Raw genomic sequence first — 20,834 nt, 5'->3', positions numbered from 1 at the left:
CAGAAAAACCGGTAATATAACTGTTTTATAAATTCTAACTTTCAGATTTTTTGACAGCAAAGTAGATGACAAAAGCTTCTCAACCGAATAACAACACGCATTTCCCATATTTATTCTGCGTTTAATTTCCTCCCGAGTGTCATTTATATTTGTTCTGTTGCTCCAAGGTATTTGAATTTTTCCACCTCTTCGAAAGATAAATCTCCAATTTTTATAGTTCCATTTCGTACAATATTCTGGTCACGAGACATAATCATATACTTAGTCTTTTCGGGATTTACATCCAACCCTATTGCTTTACTTGCTTCAACTAGAATTTCCGCGTTTTCCCTAATCGTTTGTGGATTTTCTCCTAGCATATTCACGTCATCCGCATAGACAAGAAGCTGATGTAACCCATTGAACTCCAAACCCTGTCTATTATCCTGAACTTTCGTAATGGCATATTTTTATTATTATTATTATTATTATTATTATTATTATTATTATTATTTATCAGCAAGTGTTACCAAAATTCTTATATACGTGCCTCAATATAAAGGCCTACAGCTTCCTTTGAATGATAAAATAATTACTACGCCATATCTCCAGTTTAATTTCTTTTTTAATCTTTTGATGACTGTTATCAGTTATTTACTAGTTATTGATTTAATAATAATAATAATAATAATAATAATAATAATAATAATAATAATAACAATAATAATATAGAGAAACTGATTGAATATTACGTGCTAGTGTAGTAATGAAACGAGCTATTAAACTCCAAGAACTGAAATCAGCCTTAAATCATCGTCATGAAGAGAAAGATGACATAAATGTAAGGAAGCCAGCTATTTAGTGGCGAACGAAATAGCTCGTTCTTTTAAGCCTTCCAACGAAGGAGAGTTTTATAAAAGCGTAATGATCAAGGTGGCTCAAATAATTTGTCCAATGAAAGTTGTTAATTAATTCTGAAAAATTGCGCATTTCTGGACTAAATATCCATAAGATAATTCAGGAAATTTCTGATTGTGTTCATTGAGGAATATTTAAAAAAAGCAAGAGAATTTGTATATATTTTTAATTGGTTATTGATGACAGTAATGCCATTACTGATACAGCAAAGCTTGCGATTTTTATTCGCGGGGTTGATGAAGAACTCAATGTTAGTGCACGAACCACCACTGGTTGTAGTTTTCATGCCATATACCTCTCCCCCGTCTCCTTACTTCTTAGAGTGCCTCTCGCGTGTAATCACTGCCGTTCGAGTTTTGGTCACCGCTGCTGTAGATCTATCTGACATTTAAATATATGTAAATTTATTTGACAAAGAAAGTGAATATATCCAATTGAAACAGCATTGTGAATATTGATTTTTGCACCAAAGCTGAATATGTCCATCCAATTCATTTCTCCCAGACATTTTTTCTCAAAACTGAACATCTGCAGTAATAAATTGTTACCAGAACATAGTACGAAATGGAAATATACAAATTGGAAAGTTATACTTGGAAAAGGTAGAAAAACTCAAATATCTTGGAGAAATAGTAACAAATATAAATAATACTCGAGAGGAAATTAAACAAAGAATAAATATGGAAAGTGCATGTTATTATTTGGTTAAGAAGGTTTTGTCATCCAGTCTGCTTAAAAAAAACTAGAATTTATAAAATAGTTATATTCCCGGTTGTTCTCTATGGTTGTTAAACTTGGACTCTCACTTTGAGAGATTAACAGAGGTTAAGGATTTTTTTTTGGGCTAAGAGGGATGAGGTTACAGGAGAATGGAGAAATTTACACAACGTAGAATTCCACGCATTGTATTCTTCAGCTAACATAATTATTAGTAACATTAAATCCAGACGAGTGAGATGGGCAGGGCATATAACACACATGGGGAATCCATAAATGCATATAGAGAGTTAGTCGGAAGACCTGAGGGGAAAAAATCATTGAGGAGGCCGAGACATAGATGGAAGGATAATATGTTAATGGATTTGAGGGAGGTGGGATATGATGCTAGGGACTGGATTAATTTCGCTCATGATAGGGAGCTACGGCGGGCTTATGTGAGGGTTGCAATGAAATTCCGGGTTCTTTAAAAGCCATTTGTAAGTATTAATATTAGTGCTGTGAGTTAACACAGTCATTTGAGTAAGAAACGTGATAATGAAGAGTGGATATTATAATAGTAACCTACACACCAGATGCAAAATGGCTGTTAACCAGTGATTATCACAGATCACTGAACTACTCGGATTGCTAGGGGTTGTAAAATGTACTCAAAATTCCTTTTGATCATAGCAGCAAATTACATCTATCGCTCTTCACATTGTAATTCTAAATTAAAGCAGGAACCATGTGTTCCCAACGAGCTTACAATTTGTATAAAAAATCTGATCGATTTAAGGGATGAACTGTCGAAGCTGTGATGATTGTAATTTTTCATAATCATCCCTGTCGTACAATTTCCTGGCACATAGTACTTACAATTTCATGAGAGGTCTAATTTTGATTCCTTCATCACAGTTGTCACTCTATACACAGGAGAGTCATAAAAAGTATACGATAGATAACAAACAATTGTTGCTCAGTTCTACTACTTTGAGCACCGATTATATTTTGCTTTGTTTTAAGATCCAAAAACGTTATTAGTAATAATCAATTGTTTTATATACGGTATTCACAAATAATAATCGTAATGAAATTGAAATAATTATTTGCTATAAAGTAATGTGGAACGTAGGAAAAATGTCTGGTACAGTTGAATTTTTATTCAAACATTTCATTTATATTCTACTTGAATTGCACTTTGGTTGAATGGTCGTTCAGTGTGTTTTCCATTTCGTTCAAAAATTGCTCTATACGTCTTACAAAACTTTGGATGAGTTTAAGTATATACATTATACAGTGAAACCTGTTCAAATCGGAACCTGAATAATCCGGAATCCTGTCTATTTCGGAACAATTTATTGGTCCCTTCGAAATTCATATGTATTATGTGTAATTTTTCCTGAATAAAACGGAAACTGTCCAACGCGGAAACGGAAACTGTCTCCTACTGTTCAAAACGGAAATAATATTTTGGACACACTACTTTAATGTAAACTATATTTTGAAACATTATGTGCTTTCAAGGAATGTACGAAATATGTAGGTCAGTAAGATAAAAACAAGTTTTCTTTGTAAAATTTTTGAGGGTGCGAGAGTGTGTTGGCCTGGTGGTCATAAATTCTATTACCCTATTGACTAGGCAGACGAGTCCCTTCAACGATGTTCAATTCTTCACTCCTGTATATTGTCATAGCTGGGTAGAACGCAAATAGTGATTTCGTGATAAAAAAAAGTTGCGTAAAAATGCTGCACTATCATTAATTGATCAAGTAAAAGTTATGGAGGAAAATGAGAAACGAAAGTATGGTAAATAATGTTGAAATTTATGAATGGAAAACTCAGATGTAACTTAACACTTTCAAAAATAAAGGCCGTATGATGAGTGAGTGAGTGAGTGAGTGGCTTGCGGTCAATAATGGTGACATGAAAGGAAACAGAAAACAACTGGTTACATAGAAATGAATGAACTGTTGTGGAAGTGGATTGTTCTTGCCCTTTCAAAGATCGTGCAAATTTCTGGACCTATTCTGCAAAGAAAACCCTTGAACTGGCAAAGAAATTAGATAATCCAGAATTCAAGGCTTGTAGGCTCGTAATTAAATAATGTGCTGTGATATACAGTACAGTATTATAGTGTTAGATATTAAATTTAGTGTAATTAATAAACTTTATAGTGTTAATGAGTGAGTTACGATACAATTTATACAGGAAATGAGATTTTCATCAAGATCATTCACCAATTAAATAAGCGGCAGGAAGCTGATTTAATATCAGTAGTGTTAAACGGAATATTTTGTAATTCTTACAATTTGCGGCATGCCATTTTGTTTTTAAGTTATACAAATGATAAAATATTCCAGTTTAACTTCACACCTGAATAACACGGAAACCTGTCCACAACGGAAAAAAAATTAGGAACATGTCACTTCCGTCTTGAACAGGTTTCACTGTATATACAGAGTGGTTAAAAGGATCCAATATTTTAGGAGGTGCTAGTATGCATTAAAACAAGAAAATAGTGTCCAATAATCATGGGTCCTACAACACATACTTTCTGAGATCTGAACATTTCATAGGAGATTCTCAATGTGATGTCCATTGATGGCAATGCATTCCTCTGCCCTTCGGCGTAAAGACTCACGCACTCTTTGAAATTGAGCTGGTCCCTTCATGTGTCCCCATAACCAAAAGTCTAGGGGATTTAGATTTGGGGAACGAGCAGGCCAAGGTGTGGGGCTTCCCCGACCAATCCAGTGGACCTGAAATATCAGCGTCAGATGTTCACGAACATGTGCGCCATCGTGCATGAACCATATCTTTAGTCTATCCTAACATGGCACATTCTCCAGCAAGGCAGACAATACGTTAATAAGAAAGTCCTGAAAGTCACTGTGGTAGCACGTATGACCCTATTAATCTATCAGCAAGAACGCCTGCTCATACGTTGATTGAGAATCGGTGCTGATGCCTTGTTTCTTCAACTGCATGGTGGTTTTCATCAGCCGACACAAGCTGATTACGAAAATTCACATCATCTCTGCTGAACCTCGCTCATATCCGCAACCAGACCTTTGCTTTCAGTATTCCTTACGACGTATCATTATTCCATGCCAAGGGTGTCAACTGCGGTAAGATTATCTGGTAGTCTGCTGTATTGAAGGGGACAGAAATGCATTCCCATAAATGGACATCACATGGAACACCTCCTATGAACAAGTGTTCAGATCTCAGAAAATATGTGTTGTAGGATCCATGTTTATTAGACATTATTTTCTTGTTTTGATGCATACTAGCACCTCCTAAAATATTGAATACTTTTTTAACACTCTGTATATATAATTTATTTCTGGCTTACGAAGTTATATTCTTCCTGCACACACACCAAAAACATTTCGATTCCCTGGTCTGGGGACTTGAAGCTCGCTTCTTGTAATCTGCTCCTTGTATATGCTCGTTAGAACTCAATTCTGGTGAATTTGCAGGCTAGTCAATCCACTCGCTCTAGCACTTAACCCTAATTACATCTAATGAGTATTTTGATGTGGAACACTTGACGTATTCCTGCATAATACCTACGATAAAGTTCTTTGGAAACTTACTGGCGTCCTGCACACGGTCTACATACACTGAAAATATATTTGTGAAATGAAATCTGTAATTCAAAGTTCATTCTCATTAATTATCTTGAGATTTGTTTTTCAGCAACAACCAGCCACTGTATCTTTACATAAAAATTTGGAATTTGTTTGGTAATAACTCACAATGAATGTGCAGCACGACTTCGTGAATTCTGTCTTTTAGAAGTGGGATGGAATTGAATCAGTAACATAATTTGTGAAAAACTAATATACCCAAAAAATTCTGTATTCAAGAAAATCACAAACAATTTAATGTTCTTCTCATTTGATGTTGATTTGATATGAGACATATTAGGTTCTCCGCCACACACCTGCTATGGCCAATATCTCCTGCTTGTTATGAGAATTGGTTTTTTTTTTTAGTTTCGTAATTGCCGGAAAACTTCAATCTTTTTACCACAGCGCGTGTGCCTACACAAACTTCGTCCTTAAGTTGAGATTAGAAGTCAAAAGTTGTAAAAAAATCTCAAAATTGTTTTTTTTTTGTGCCGAGTACTTAATTTGGCTTTTCTGCGTCTCTTGGTGTATAATTTATTGAAAAATTCCAATTTCAAGTGTTTTAATTACGTAGTACGTTGTTTATGTTAGACTACATTTTTCTTACCCAGAATCACTGCATACAAATATCAGTATCTCTCCGAAAATATTTTATACAAAAGTTTATAATTTGGCTGAATGTTTGTTTTATAATTTGGCGATCCTGCTTATTACTTTAATGGCTGACTATGTTGTGCATTTTAAAGAGAAATTTAGTGTTATGTGTTTTTAATACAAGTTTTTCTAATGTTTCCTTTGTCGCTAATTTCCTCGGAAGCAAAAAATTCCCATATGTATCTTTTCTCAGAAGCTATAGTAAGACCACTAGAACCATACATTTTTTACACCCCATTTACAATATTTCATTTATTGCTGAGCTCTTGTTTCAGGTCATTGGGTTACAAAATTTTTTGTGCATGAATATTAATGCGACATTTTTCCTACAAAAGTAGTCGGTTGCAAAAGATCCAAATATATTAATTCTGTAAAATACACTTCCCAAACAAGAGCTCAGCACTTCTAAAATAAAAATACATTAGAAGTAAAATTTTATGATACTTTTTGAGATAAAGGTGCATAAAAGCGATTAATTTAACATTGTTTTGATGTCATCTTTAAACAATAAAATTGTCATTTTTATTGCGGTGTAACTTAATTGGTCATCCTGGCCTCTTTGCTTCCGATGCAACTCCACCCGCCCCATTTTTCGATTTCATGACGGTTATTGGAGACACATACCATATTTTACCAATTTCACAAAATCATTTCCTATTTATTTCAAATCTTACTTTTAACACGTATCTTCTCTTTCATTGGAGGAATGACAACCTAATTTAATCATTAAACAGACAAGTAGCTGTAGATAGTAAGCAATAAGCATTTCTATTTGTATTAAAAGTCTGTTTGTAACCGAAATATTTCTGAGTCGATATAGAATACATGTAAACTTATGTGACACAAGTTACCGATATATATGAATTATTTTTGTTTTGTAGTTAATGAAGCAGCGAAAGTGGCCCCTCACAATGATTTTTATCTCTCAAGTCAAAAAATTCATTCATTTTTGTAGATGGTGAAATTACCGCCTGCAAAGTTCATGCCTACAACAATGAATTGATTTCGTAACTGATATTTTCGTTCACGGAAAGGAGAAGAGAACACGAATGGAGAATGAGAACTTACGGTTTCAGAGTAACAATATTTTCGCCAAACTCCTCTCACTAGGATCAGCACTCTCAAGTCAGTCGCAGTATAGTATATACAGGTGAAATTCGAAAGTTCTATGGAGGAAAGAGAGATAGTAAGTAGAGTACTGATACTTAATATTCTAATTTATCAGAAACGTTGTTACTTCTTGTGTATTTCTATAATCATGAAATGCATCGTAAATGTTCAGAAATGCAAACTTAATTTAATAGGATGAAGTGAAAATCTGAATAAGACATTTCTAATTATATTAGTGCAAATGTTACAGAACGAAACTTGTGTTATGAGTCATAACCTGATCCTGCCATATATCGAAAGTGGATGTCAATCCATAGTAGGATTATTCCCAGAGTGCTGCATTAAAACCCATCATGTACATTGTCGCCATTTGACAACGTATTATAAACCGAGCACAAGAATGAAATAAAGGACAAATATTACTTTTGTATTCGGCTGGGAAGTGCAGTGAGAGAATTTCGAATGTAGAAGTAATTATTTAAAAATAATTACCTGTTTCTCACGAGTGCTTTTGAGTGGCATAACCTTTGCAGTCACGGAAGAGAATCGTTGAAGATGGTGTATATTGTGGCCCAGTGAAAACAATGCGAACGCCAGAGTTGATAGAAAATGTGTTCAAACAACTAGTTAAATACAACCCTCCGAATTATTTCACAGCACCGTTCGGAAAACAACCAGCATTTGAAGAAAATTAAGGTCTTTGCGCGTTTTCATCCATGTTCACCAACAGAGTCAACATATCCGAGTTGGAATGTACAGCAAAATCTTTGAGGTAAAATGAGAAGTCCACACCTGTGGAGTAACGGTTTCCACGTCTGACCGCGAAACCAGGTGGCCCGGTTTGGGGAAAGTTACCTGGTTGAGGTTTTTACGAGAGTTTTCCCTCAACCCAATATGAGCAAATGCTGGGTAACTATCGATCCTGGACCTCGAACTCATTTCATCGACATTACCACCTTAATTTCATTCAGACGCTAAATAACCTGAGATGTTAATACAGTGTCGTAAAATAACCCACGAAAAAAGCGATAAAATGAGAAGTTTAATTTAGAGAATTCTGCTCAAACGAAGAAAGTTCTCCAAGAAAAGTAAGAAATTAAAACAATGCTAATAATTTTCTATGATAGCAACGACATTGTGCACAATACGTCTGTATCCAGTCGCCAATCAGTAACCGCTGCCTACTAACACGGCATTTTGAAACGCTTGCTTCAGAGAAGTCATTGCATAAGTTCTTAGTATTGAAAAGATTGCAGTTGATTCCTTTTGCATGACAACATACCAAACCACAGGGCTGTCGTTGTTAGGGAGTTTTTGGCCGGGAAGAAAGTCTGTGACTTGCTTAGAACCGAGTGATATCATTTGGTCAGAAAACTCAAACTGCTATTGAAATTCTAATATTGCGATGACTTTGACACCATTCATAAGGTTCTAACGAGAGTACTGGACAGAATTTGAGACACGGCCTCCCACTACCCTTCAAGTTGCTTCATGATCTACAAGTGTGGGCGCAGTGTGTAGGCGCAAGAGTAAATTCGTATGAATAAATAATGTTCATATTGTTCAAACATAGAATCATCCCTTTTCGAGCATCAGTCCCAAAAAAGTTGCTTGTTTATCAAAACAATTTTTAGTAAGCCACCCATCATTAATATAATCGCGCCATATTCGATCGTAGAAATCATTTAATATCCTGTGTTCTCAAAACAAGACACAAAGGTATAGGACTAGTGATTTAAAAGACAATAAATCAATTTTAGAGATATCTTTTGTTGCAAAGAAGTGTTCCATTGTCACTAGCGTTAGAAGGCAAACTTGAACTCTTCTGATGAAAGGGATCAATACATCGGGTCGCATATATAGTCCATACATATCCACCAACCTATCTCGAAGTTCTTATTTCTTTTAAATATCGTACGATCTCAGCTCAAGGCACAAAAGCTTCTGAAATAAAGCTTTTTTCTTCCGATATTAGTCTCTGGTTATTGTTTTTGATTATGACTAGACCTGCCATTTTATGACGCTATAAATATATGTTTGAGAGCATAAAAAACTCGTATAATAATAAAATATGCCCTTTAAATGTATAAGAGTTCTTCAAAATGTTCTATTTTTCATGTTATTTTAAATTTTATTTAATTTAGTGCCCAGATTCTTCGCACAAGGTCACTAAAAATGAACAGTCGATAAAGATGCTCTGCTAGAAGGTCGTGGCCTGTTGCTGTGTTGAATGCTGCTACCGATTGTTTCCTTGTTTGCTTGGCATTTGCGTAGAAAAATATTAAGCAATAAACATTACTACAATTTCCTTCATAATTTGGTTCTAAATACACAACAATAATCATTCCCAAATTGTTCACTGTCAAACTGCTTCTTGAAATGCTGACAGAAAATGATTTTTCCGTCAAAAGTAATCCCTGGGAATTCTAGAAGCCACTACCGTATAAGGCAGGGCCGGGCATGAGAGCGGCTCCATTTAGTCTGCCAGAGCTGCTCTCGTTCCACAAGGCACTTCAATTCCAAGCCAGAGCAGAACGCTCACGCAGTGGCGGACTCGCATTACAGCTACCTTCCCTGCATTAATATAACACGAGCCACGGTTGTTCTAGTCATTCAGTCTGGCAGTACATAATAGTTTATAAGGATATTACATCAATCCATTGTACATTACAGAATTTATAACACTCTTATTAATTTAATGAAATAAACTTCGCTCTATGCACACACACAAATCATTAGGCTTATTTACGTAACCCATACGCACATACTGCAATCTCCTCACCACGGTTCTAGCTTCCATTTCCCCTACTTGCTGTGGACAAAGTTCATCTGCCAATATAATTAAACATCGCTTGATGAATTTACTTTCGTAGAATGTTTTCAATTCCTTTGCGATTTCGTGGCAAATTTTGTAGCTAATTCTCATAGGGGATTCACTAAGTGCATTATTGTCATTCTGTTAATATATAATATAATATAATATAATATAATATAATATAATATAATATAATATAATATAATATAATATAATATAATATAATATAATATAATATAATATAATATAATATAATATATGATCTATAATATGATGTGATAAGATATGATATATGATATGATATGATCATAAATTAATACAACTTAAAGAAAATGTTTCTCAGGTGCCTTAAATTAGGGTATTTATTCGATATTTATATTGCATTATAAGTTATTATAATGCATTTAGTAATATATAATTTTAAATTATACAAATATTATGATATATCATAGTATAGTATATTACAGTTCATGATATACAATATGATATATGATATATCATGAACTGTAATATACTATACTATGATATATCATAATACCTGCATAATTTAAAATTATATATTACTAAATGTATAATAACCTATAATGCAATGTAAATATCAAATAGATCATCATCATCATCTGTGGTCATACAGCCCTTTTAGTTTAGCCTTGACCTCCTTAAGAATTGCCGCCCAATCTTCCCTCTCTAGGGCTCTCCGTCTCCATCTCTTAATTCCTGCTTTAACTAGATCATCCTGAACATAATCCAACCATCGTAGTTTAGGTCTTCCTGCTCTTCTTTTACCACTTAGCGTGGCATCTAGTAATCTTTTAGGAATTTATTATTGTCCATTCTGATAATGTGGCCCAGCCACTCCAGCCGTCTAATTTTTATATCAGTGACAATACTTGAATCTTTATATAGTTTTTGTAGTTCAGAATTGGTCCTAATTCTCCACTCTCCCTTATTATAAATAGGGCCATAAATTTTTCTTAAAATTTTCCTTTCCCACGTATTTAAGATGGTTATTGCTCGTTCAGGTAGAGTCCAGGTTTCGCTTCCAAAAGTCACTGTAGGTTTAATAATTGTTTTATAAATCCTCACCTTCATTTTTTGGAGATATATCTGGTTCTTATAATTTTATCTAATGCTCTGAGGCTTCGATTGCCAATGGCTATTTTATCCTTGATCTCAGTTAATATGTTGTTATCCTCGGTGACTATCGAGCCGAGATATCGGAACCTTGACACTTTCTCAAAAGTAACCTCATTTAAGACAACAGTTTTTACAGTATTGTCTCTCGTGGTTATGTTATTCATATACTTTGTCTTTGTTCTGTTAATATTTAAATTTGAAGCATTTGTCTCATTATGTATCTGTTTGAGGACATCATCTAAGGATGACACATTCCGTGCAAATACAGCTACATCATCAGCAAAAGCAAAGTATTGAAACATTCTATTAAATATGGTTCCCCCTGGATTAATGGCAATCTTTCTAATAACTCGCTCTAGACCAATATTAAATAAGAGTGTTGATAAGGAGTCACCCTGTCTAATTCCATTATGAGTTATAAACTTTTCTGATCATTTATTCTGTATTTTAACTTTATTTTGTGTATTCATTAAGGTCATCTTGGTTAAGGCAATTAACTTTCTAGGGATTCCAAATTCTGCCATTGCATCAAATATATAATTCCTATTTATTGTATCAAATGCTTGTTTAAAATCAATATACAACTGGTGTAACGGTAAGTTAAATTCATAAAATTTCTCTAAAATCATACGTAAGGAAAAAACCTGATCAGTCGTGGATCTTCCTTTACGAAAGCCACATTGGTAATCGCCAAGAGCTGATTCAGCGTATGGTTCAATATATTTAGATAAAATATTGGTAAAAATTTTATAGGTGACATTTAAAAGTGAGATTCCTCCATAGTTATTACATTCCAATTTACTGCCTTTTTTGTGTATAGGACATATAATGGCTACATTCCAATCATTAGGCATTTGTTCAAGCTGCCAAATATCAAGAATCAATATCAAATAGATACTCTAATATAATGTACCTGAGAAACATTTTCTTTAAGTTGTATTAATTTATGGCGTTCATTACCAACATATTTGTTATATTCAGTAGCATGTTGTAAAGAATAATGTCGTTGTTGGATATTGAACCTCTTAATCAGTTGGAGTGTTTTATGCCAAATTAAACACTTTGCTAATCCACTGCACTCTACCAAAAAGAACTCCTCCTCCCATGATACATTAAACGCATTGGGAATAGCGGCACGGTTTAGTGTATGAGCGGAAGCTCCGTCTTCAAAGTTCGCCATTATAATGCAGAGTCACCACTGCACCGACACTGAATGATGTACAGTATGCATACGTCACAGCGCTCGCAAGACTTGCTCTTTAAAGCACACAGCGCTCATTTCTCAGAATCACGTAATGTGCCCAGCCCTGGTATAAGGGTAGGCGACTCCTTCATGACTTCTCTCAAGGCATCCCTATATTTTTTCAACTCCACTTAATCACAGCCAATATAGAAGACAACACAGCGTATTTGAATCCTGAAAGTTTTATGTTTATTATTGATATACAGGGTGTACGAAAAATTCCGTCCAATAATCGGAGGCCGTGGTAAAGGAGATCAAGACAATTAAAATAAGGATAGGAACCAACACTCTACTCGCAATTTTCACCCCAGGTCAAATGGGGTAATAAATGCAATGTATCTGAATGGTAGAAGCTATGCCCTGTTTCTGAGGAAAAATCTGCTTGTCCTCCTGGAAGACATCCCTTATGCGATACGATGTAACATGTGGTTTCAGTATGATCGTGCTTCTCCCTACTACTATAATGAGTCCAACCAGACGTTGAATAAGCAATATCCAATATGATGGATAGGTCGTGGAGGGCTTGTATTTTGGCCTCCGAGGTCGCCATACATGATTGTACTGGACTACTTCCTTGGAGGTCACCTCAAAGAGCTCGTTTACAAGGTGATCCTGAAGGACGAGGAACATCCCATCGCTCGCCTGTATGCGGCCGTTACTACCATCAGAAGAGATGAGGTGCGCAGGATAACTCAGGGTGTTGTGCTTCGAGACAGGAGACACCTTGAGATGGATATGGGCATTTTGAGCATCTTTTGATGTAGAGATCGTTGTTAATTCTGTATTACCGTATGTATCATACAAATAAAAATTACTATTAAACCTCTTTCATTTATTTCAATAGTTCTGGCAATGTATCTCATTTGAACGACAGATTTTTTGCGATATCTTCGAAAGTATGGATCGTGGAATGTTGCTTGCTATACTTAAATTACTCAGTGTAATGCACTCTATTATAGAGTACTGTTATTGGACAGCATTTTTCGTACACACTGTATAATACTATTAACGATGCTTAAGGAAATTAATGCTTAAAGAACAAAATAAACAATTACTTTAAATTCCAGGTAGAATAATGACATAATTATCTCAAATGACGTGAAAAGGCGTAGACGAAAATACAGACTTAGGTGTGTGGCATGGACAAAACATAAAATGTTATCACAAGTCATTTTTATATGGATGAAGAAAATGAGAATGCCTTTGATGTGTACAGTGGCAGAGCAGAAAACCATGATCGAAAACTGCCATAGCTTCGAAGAAAATATTTTATGATGTATTCTTTACCGTAAGCAAAAATATTTTGGAGAACCTGTGACGTTTTCCTTACTTTTTAAATCTATGAATCTCTTTGGTATATTAATATGAAACATTAGAATTCCTTTCATAAAATAAACACATTTGAGTCTGTTTTTTGTTACATTGGCGACTGAAGTTTAGCAGGTACAAAATGTTGCAAGTAACAGTTTTTATTTAATTAATAATGCCTTATATTAGTGGTTCCCAACATTTTTTGACTGACGACACACTTTGCTGAACGCCCACGATATCGCGACACACTTATTTGATTTTTAATAATAATAATAATAATAATAATAATAATAGTAATGATAATAATAATGATAATAATAATAACAACAATAACCAGTACTTTTCTTCTGAATAAAAGTTGGTGAAACACTGTGTAGAATATTTTTAGCGGAGGGGAAGATGATTACTGTTCACTGCATGGGAATTTTGTTGCTTTTGACCTGCTTTTCGTTCAACTAAGTCTTTCAAGATCTAAGCGGAATTCAAAGAAAAATTATATTAAAACATCGTTATTTACATGTATTTCGGTTCCACAATGAAAAATACAGCAAAAAGGTGCCGGAACGCCGTTCCAGCGCGTTCCACCAGAAACAAAGCACTGATAACTTCTACAGAGTGTTTAAAAATACGGGGCATAATTTCAGGTATGTATTTCCCACATGTAGACAATCAAAATAGTTCATTACAACATGTGTCCGGAAATACTTTATTTCTGAGTTATGGCCTTCACAACATTGAAATTCACCCGAACGTTTTTCTTTCCGCAGGTCGTTGCCGTCAAAGGAGACATTAAGAGGGCACTCTGACAGTTCATTCCGAGGCGAAGGTTACATTCAGTGTTGTGTAGGCGTTACACTGTGCGACATGTATTCAAATCAAGAGCTGGCAGAGATACACTTCATGTACGGTAAGGCGGACGGCAATGCTGCGCTGGCTCGTCGTTTGTACCAGGAGAGGTACCCACAGCGACAATGTCCAGATCGGAAGACATTTGTACGTCTCCATTACCGTCTGTGCGAGTATGGAAAATTTAACTCTCCTGGTTTTGGGGGAAGGGGACGACCAAGATCTACAACTCCAGAAGTACAGGAGGAGATTCTGGAGGCTGTGAACATGACTCCTTCTATCAGCACACGAAGGGTAGCGTTGCAAGTCAATGTTCCTCATACGACTGTCTGGAGACTGTTGAAAGAGTATCAATTGTATCCTTATCATTTGCAACGTGTACAGGCCCTGTCACCAGCAGATTACCCTGCACGAGTTAGGTTCTGTCAGTGGTTCTTGCAGCAGTGTGGTGTAAATCCGAACTTTCCTGCCTTAGTATTGTTTACAGATGAAGCACAGTTCACACGAGATGGCATAACAAATTTCCACAATCAGCATGTATGGGCGTATGAAAACCAACCCACGTGCATCTCACCACCAGGTGCGGTTCTCCCTCAACATGTATCATTGGTGATCGATTAGTTGGACCCCATGTACTTGTAAACAGACTTACGGGGCAGGCGTACACAAACTTCCTGGAAAACACCATACCTCATGTTTTAGAAGACACTCCACTGATCAATCGTCAACACATTCACTTCTTGCATGATGGCGCTCCTGCACACTTCAGTCGTACGGCTCGCCGGTACTTGGATTGAAGGTTTCCTGATCGATGGATAGGTAGAGGTGGGCCAATTGCTTGGCCTCCACGCTCACCTGATCTGAACCCTCTCGATTTCTACTTGTGGGGCCATTTAAAATCATTGGTTTATTCGTCTCCGGTGCCTGATTTGGAATCCCTTCGGAATCGAATTGTGGCATGTTCTGAGGACATACGCAATACTCCTGGAGTTTGGGATAGTGTTCGCAGGTCAATGAGACATCGATGTGAGGTCTGTATTCAAGCAGGAGGTGGACATTTTGAACATCTTCTGTAATGACAACGACCTGCGGAAAGAAAAACGTTCCGGTGAATTTCAATGTTGTGAAGGCCATAACTCGGAAATGAAGCATTCCCGGACACATGTTGTAATGTATTATTTTGATTGTCTACATGTGGGAGATACATACCTGAAATGATGCCCCGTATTTTTTAAACACCCTGTATATAGTGTCGGACATCCAGTGTTGTAGATAGGTTGATGTTAACAAGTAATAGAAAATTCTAAAAAAAAAAAACAAGCAGCAACTTGAGTGTCATTAGAAAAGAAAACAAAGTTATGTGTAAAATATCCCAACGTATGTATCTATGCTGGATGTCCGATAAAATATTTTTATTATCGTTTCTGAAAACTCGTATATTTAAAGTAATGTGAAGCCTGCGCTTGGTTGGTTGCACAGAGTGGCCTTATGGTTGAAATAGTGAACTGAGCATCGTTGCAGGTGATCACGTTTCATTGGTAAAATTTGTCTCAAAATAAAATGTACCATATCAAAGACTTCGTTGCAAATAAATAAGTATTGTAAAGATATTTTCGGGATGGCATAACATTTATTTTTCAATTCCAAAATTTCTCCTCACACTCCATGGAGCTGCGAAAAATAATTGTTGGGAACCCCTAGCTTATATAAGACTATTTAGACCGTGAAAATTACAGTGGTTCGAAAAAAAAGAACGTAGACCTACAAGTTCGATTAAAAAAAGGTGGGTGTTGTCATTTCAGGCAGGAGTATGGCCTTACTGATCCGCATATCTTTATGTATAACTGCTTGTGGGTGGTACGAAAAATGAAAAAAGGGCTAAAATGAGATTAAGGTGAATAAAAGAACAAAGCGAAGACAAGGAGAACAAGGGAAAAGCAAGGAGAAGGAAAGGATGAAAAGGATGAAATAAGGAGAATAATGGAAATACAAAACCATAGAGATAGTACATGAGAAAAAGGGTAACACGAGAGAAAGAAGGGGAGAACAAAGACAACAAACGGAAAACAAAAGACGAAGAAGAGAAAACAAAGAGAACAAGGCGAGTAGGAGAATAAGGAGAAGACAAAGAGATCAAGCGTCAAACAAGAAGGAAAATGAAAAGAAGGAAAACAAGGAGAATTGGAGGGGAATAAGAGGAAGACAAGTGGAATACATGACAATAAAAGTGCATAAGGAGACCACAAAAGATAACAAAGGCAATATAAAGATAACGAGGAATATAAAAGGATAACAAACAGAATACATGCATAACAAGGGGAAGACAAGGATAACAAGGTGAACACAAGAACAATGCGAGTACAAGGAGAACAATGGGATCACAAGGAGAAGAAGAGAAAAACAGAGAGAATATGGCGACACAAGGAGAACAAGGGAATGACGAACGAAACAATGGGATTGAAGGTAGATCTAGGAGAAAAGAAAAAGAATTAAGATGGGAGATAAGAAATACAAGAGATGGGGTTTCATTTTTATATGTTAGTAAATTCCTAAGTAAAGACTCTCATACCTGATCAGGAGAAAGACATATTTCTACATGAAAATATACATTTATGTGTGTGATGTTCCGATCTCTGTGGTAGAATACAAATAACCAGTAACGCCACGAAGCGAAAGGTCAGCTATCCTATAGGAAATGGGTCATGGAGCGCTCCCGGTCACAGAGCACATTGATTTAATTAAACTCTACACTTGCGATTACAAGTACTGCTGAAAATGTCTGTCACCTGTCGAATATATGCATCACAACTGTTGAATAAATTGAAGTACGCTGCATCTCATCACATGTAATTAGTATGATTGTCAGAAATTGTTAACAAGTGTAACAAGTGTAATGCATTTTCAAATACAGGAGAGCAATAGATGGATTTCCCCATGATCTTCAATAATCACAAGAAAGTCTCCTATGTGACGTATTAATATCGCCTTGGTAGCCCATGTAGCAGAGCACTGGCTTGCAATGCCTGCAGACTTGGGTTCGAAAACCGGTGACGGCGAAGTCGTATTTTTGGTGGACCGAGATAAGGTTCCTTTGTTTTTCCCCCGGGTTCTTTCGTTTACCTCCATCACTTCATTGTTACTCTCCATTTCAATATTTACTATTATTTCAATTGTATTCAACTGAAATAGTGAGGAGTGATGCATTTTTTCACTAGGTTATTTTACGACGCTTTAACAACAACTTAGGTTATTTAGTGTCTGAATGAGATGAAGGTGATAATGCCAGTGAAATAAGTCCGGAGTCCAGCACCAAAAGTTACCCAGCATTTGCTCATATTGGATTGAGGGACAACCCTGGAAAAAACCTCAACCAGGTAACTTGTCCCGACCGGGAATCGACCCCAGGCCACCTGGTTTCGCGGCCAGGCGCGCTAACCGTTACTACACAGGTGTGAACGGAGTGATGTAGTATTGAGATTCGCGTACAGATGGCATTAGTCTAAGGAGCCGTACGCTTTCCGGAGATGGGTTTGGAAGGGTACTCTAAGGCAGGCTTGCAGAACTGGGCACAAATTGTAGCGTTACGTCACTCATCGGAATACGTCACTCACCCTTTCCTTCCCCCCCGTCAATGACTTGGTAGGAGAGGAGATTTGTATTCAGTGTCTGTCTTCTGTGATTGCTTACACAACGCCGGTGGACTGTGGACGGGTAATCAACGTTTTCCTCATGCTTTCCACCCCTCTCTCGCCAGTTTTGTATCCCTGGTCTCAGGGAGCTGCTTCGGAAGATTAAAAGATGTAGGCTGAGTCGATAGATGACACCAGAGTTAAGTGAAGATATCTAAAACGCGCGAATGTTCGGACTTTAAAAGTCATTCGCAGTAGCCTATAGAAACAGTTAGGCACAATAATCCCATTACAGATTGTAGTCCTAGCCTACAGTTCCCTCCTTCGTACCTAATGAAAAAAAAACTAATTTAGTTTCACGAGTTCTTTTCTTTTGACTTAGCCTGTCTAAAACTGAAAGTCAAATGATTATACCGGGTCATCATTTTGGTTTTACTAACATTTATAATATTAACCTGGCTATACCTTTGGATTAACGGTTGAGAACCGAAAACACTGTTTGTTACCCCCTTCCACGACCGGAGTTTGATGACACTAGATTAAAATAAAAACAAATCTCTTCACTAGGTATAGGAGGGAAGAAAAGTAGTGCAACCATTTACGTAAACTAGGAAATATTACGATTTTGAGTTTGATAATTCTCATCAGGTTTTTATATAATCATAATACAGTACAGTATTAAAAATAAATATTTTTCCTCGCTAACTAAACTATCCAGGTGGATATATTTGGATATATTCATTATGCACTCTATAGTACATTGTCTTCAACACATTAGCATCCAAAATGGAGAGTATATTTAAATTTTAAAATAATCAAAATTAGGATATTTAAACAAATTCTTAAAAATAGTGACGGTTCATTTCGATACAGGCTTTAGTTCTTTCGTGTATATTATCGAAAGCGTTTTTAAGAATATTTTAAAAAAATTGAATGTATTGTTTATTGAATGTAATTATTTAATTATTCTATTCTTGTAAGTTGTTTAACACAACTGTCTTACAGTAATTCCAAAAGAAATAATGCAAAGCACGCAAATTAGGGGACATTGGGGTGGAGGGGTGGCATAATCCTGCGCCTCTGTAAATAACGTTGTACCTTCTTTATAACAGACTACCTTACGTACTGTAAATTCAGTTTTCACTTCTGCCCGATCTGTACAGATTAATTTACTCAGATATGCTATCTACTGTCCGTCCAAGTGGTTATGTCGCAGGGTTGTAGAAAGGGGGTAATCACGTGACAGTTCCTTAACAAGGCCCTTTTGTTTAAATTATTTTAAACAGTTGTATAATATTACGTAGAAGTCTAATTCCTAACAGCAAATATTTTCAGGAAGGAGCTAAGACAGTCCAGCCACTAGCATTTACAGAGGGGCTAGCAGAAACGGGTGAGGGAAACCGGGAAGCGATGTAACCAAACGGACATAGTATCTGTGCGAAAAAATATAATTCAATAATGAATACTCTTTCTTCACTGGAAATACGACTATATTTCTCGAACGTACTATATTCACTCACTCAGTACTGTTTAGTGTATAATCGTAAGACGACTTTATGTGGTTCTGTGAGGTGGACGGATAGAAGGAATTTCACTAGTAGAAAGAGAGTGAAGTACGTTAAAAACTCGGGTACAATAAAAAATTTAAGTAAAAGTAAAATGATGTCACTGTACATTTGTTTCGTTCGCCTATTTTACACGACCTGGAATACATATTAATGGTGAATCTGCAAAACGACTTAAGTCCACAATTTGGGGGTTCTGAGTTGAGAGCATGATTATGTTACTGTGTGCAAGGGGCATCGTTTAATAGCAGAATGACTTTAATTCATGACTTGCATTATTTTTCTTAGCAGCAGAATATTTGGTTAAGGGGTAAAACGGCTTTAGTGCTGGGCTTAAGTTGCTTTGCCTGTCAAGTACTCAAGAAACTTACATAATATATAATGTTAATCATACAACCAGCTGACAAAATGTTTTCTTTCTGTTATCATTGGTAATTCTTTAGTTAAGAAAATTTATTACGTTTGAAGAACAGAGCATGAAAATGAAAATAAATATGCTCAGTAATCGTGCTAAACTTGTAACTGAAGTAAAAAGTGACTACATGAAAAATGTATTCTTGCCTAAACACCAGTTCAGGATATGTACTACTATCGCCAGCTTACCATTCCAGCTTTCTCTGTGCACAACATTAAAACTAGTGAAACGTCCTTTTGTTCTACCATGAGGGACAGGCCAAAAAAAGTCTTAATGAGGTATGTAATTTTCTCCTGCACACTACTTCAATAACTGAGCCCCATCCAGTATATTAAAGAACTGTGTTTGTTTTGCGACAGTTGTCAGGGACAAAATAAGAACAACACACGAATCAAATTCTTAATGACAATAAGTGCTCAGAAACATTTCTTCAACATCATAATTTTCTCCATCAGAGGTCTGTGCACTTGTGATTAACAAATTGTTCAAAATAATGTTGTTCAACAATTTCAATAAGGTTATTTTATGATTTTCGTATAAATACGTTTAGTTAAACATGTTTATGTGTCAGAAACCTAATAATTGAAGAGTCCACTGCAAGAATGATGGATGTCATTTGGAATACATTTTGCAGGAGAAGCAATTGAAAGTTTGAAATGCTTAGCGCTCAAAGCTTAACTGTTAAAGCCATATAACTCTCTATGTACATTCTATATGTCTTAAGCTATGCATTGACAGTCTTGGTTCGTTTTCGACAAGAAAGTGACATCCATCATTCTTGCAGTGGACTCTTCAATTATGATGCAGGATTGAAGTTAATTTGGAGAACAACTTAACTCCTGAAGAAAATTAAATGTTTTACGACCTGAAGAAGAGTA

General features: G+C 36.0%; 1 protein-coding gene across 6 annotated transcripts in view; it reads left to right on the top strand.

Moving 5' to 3' along the window:
* GABA-B-R2 (gamma-aminobutyric acid type B receptor subunit 2) overlaps nucleotides 1-20,834 on the top strand; it is a 591,629-nt gene that overhangs the window by 247,458 nt on the left and 323,337 nt on the right. The window lies entirely within an intron of this gene.

This window comes from Periplaneta americana, chromosome 10 (genome assembly GCF_040183065.1).
Source record: "Periplaneta americana isolate PAMFEO1 chromosome 10, P.americana_PAMFEO1_priV1, whole genome shotgun sequence".
Classification (NCBI taxonomy): domain Eukaryota; kingdom Metazoa; phylum Arthropoda; class Insecta; order Blattodea; family Blattidae; genus Periplaneta; species Periplaneta americana.
Note: the sequence above shows the minus strand (reverse complement) of the source record. Positions and strands in the feature narration are given on the sequence as shown.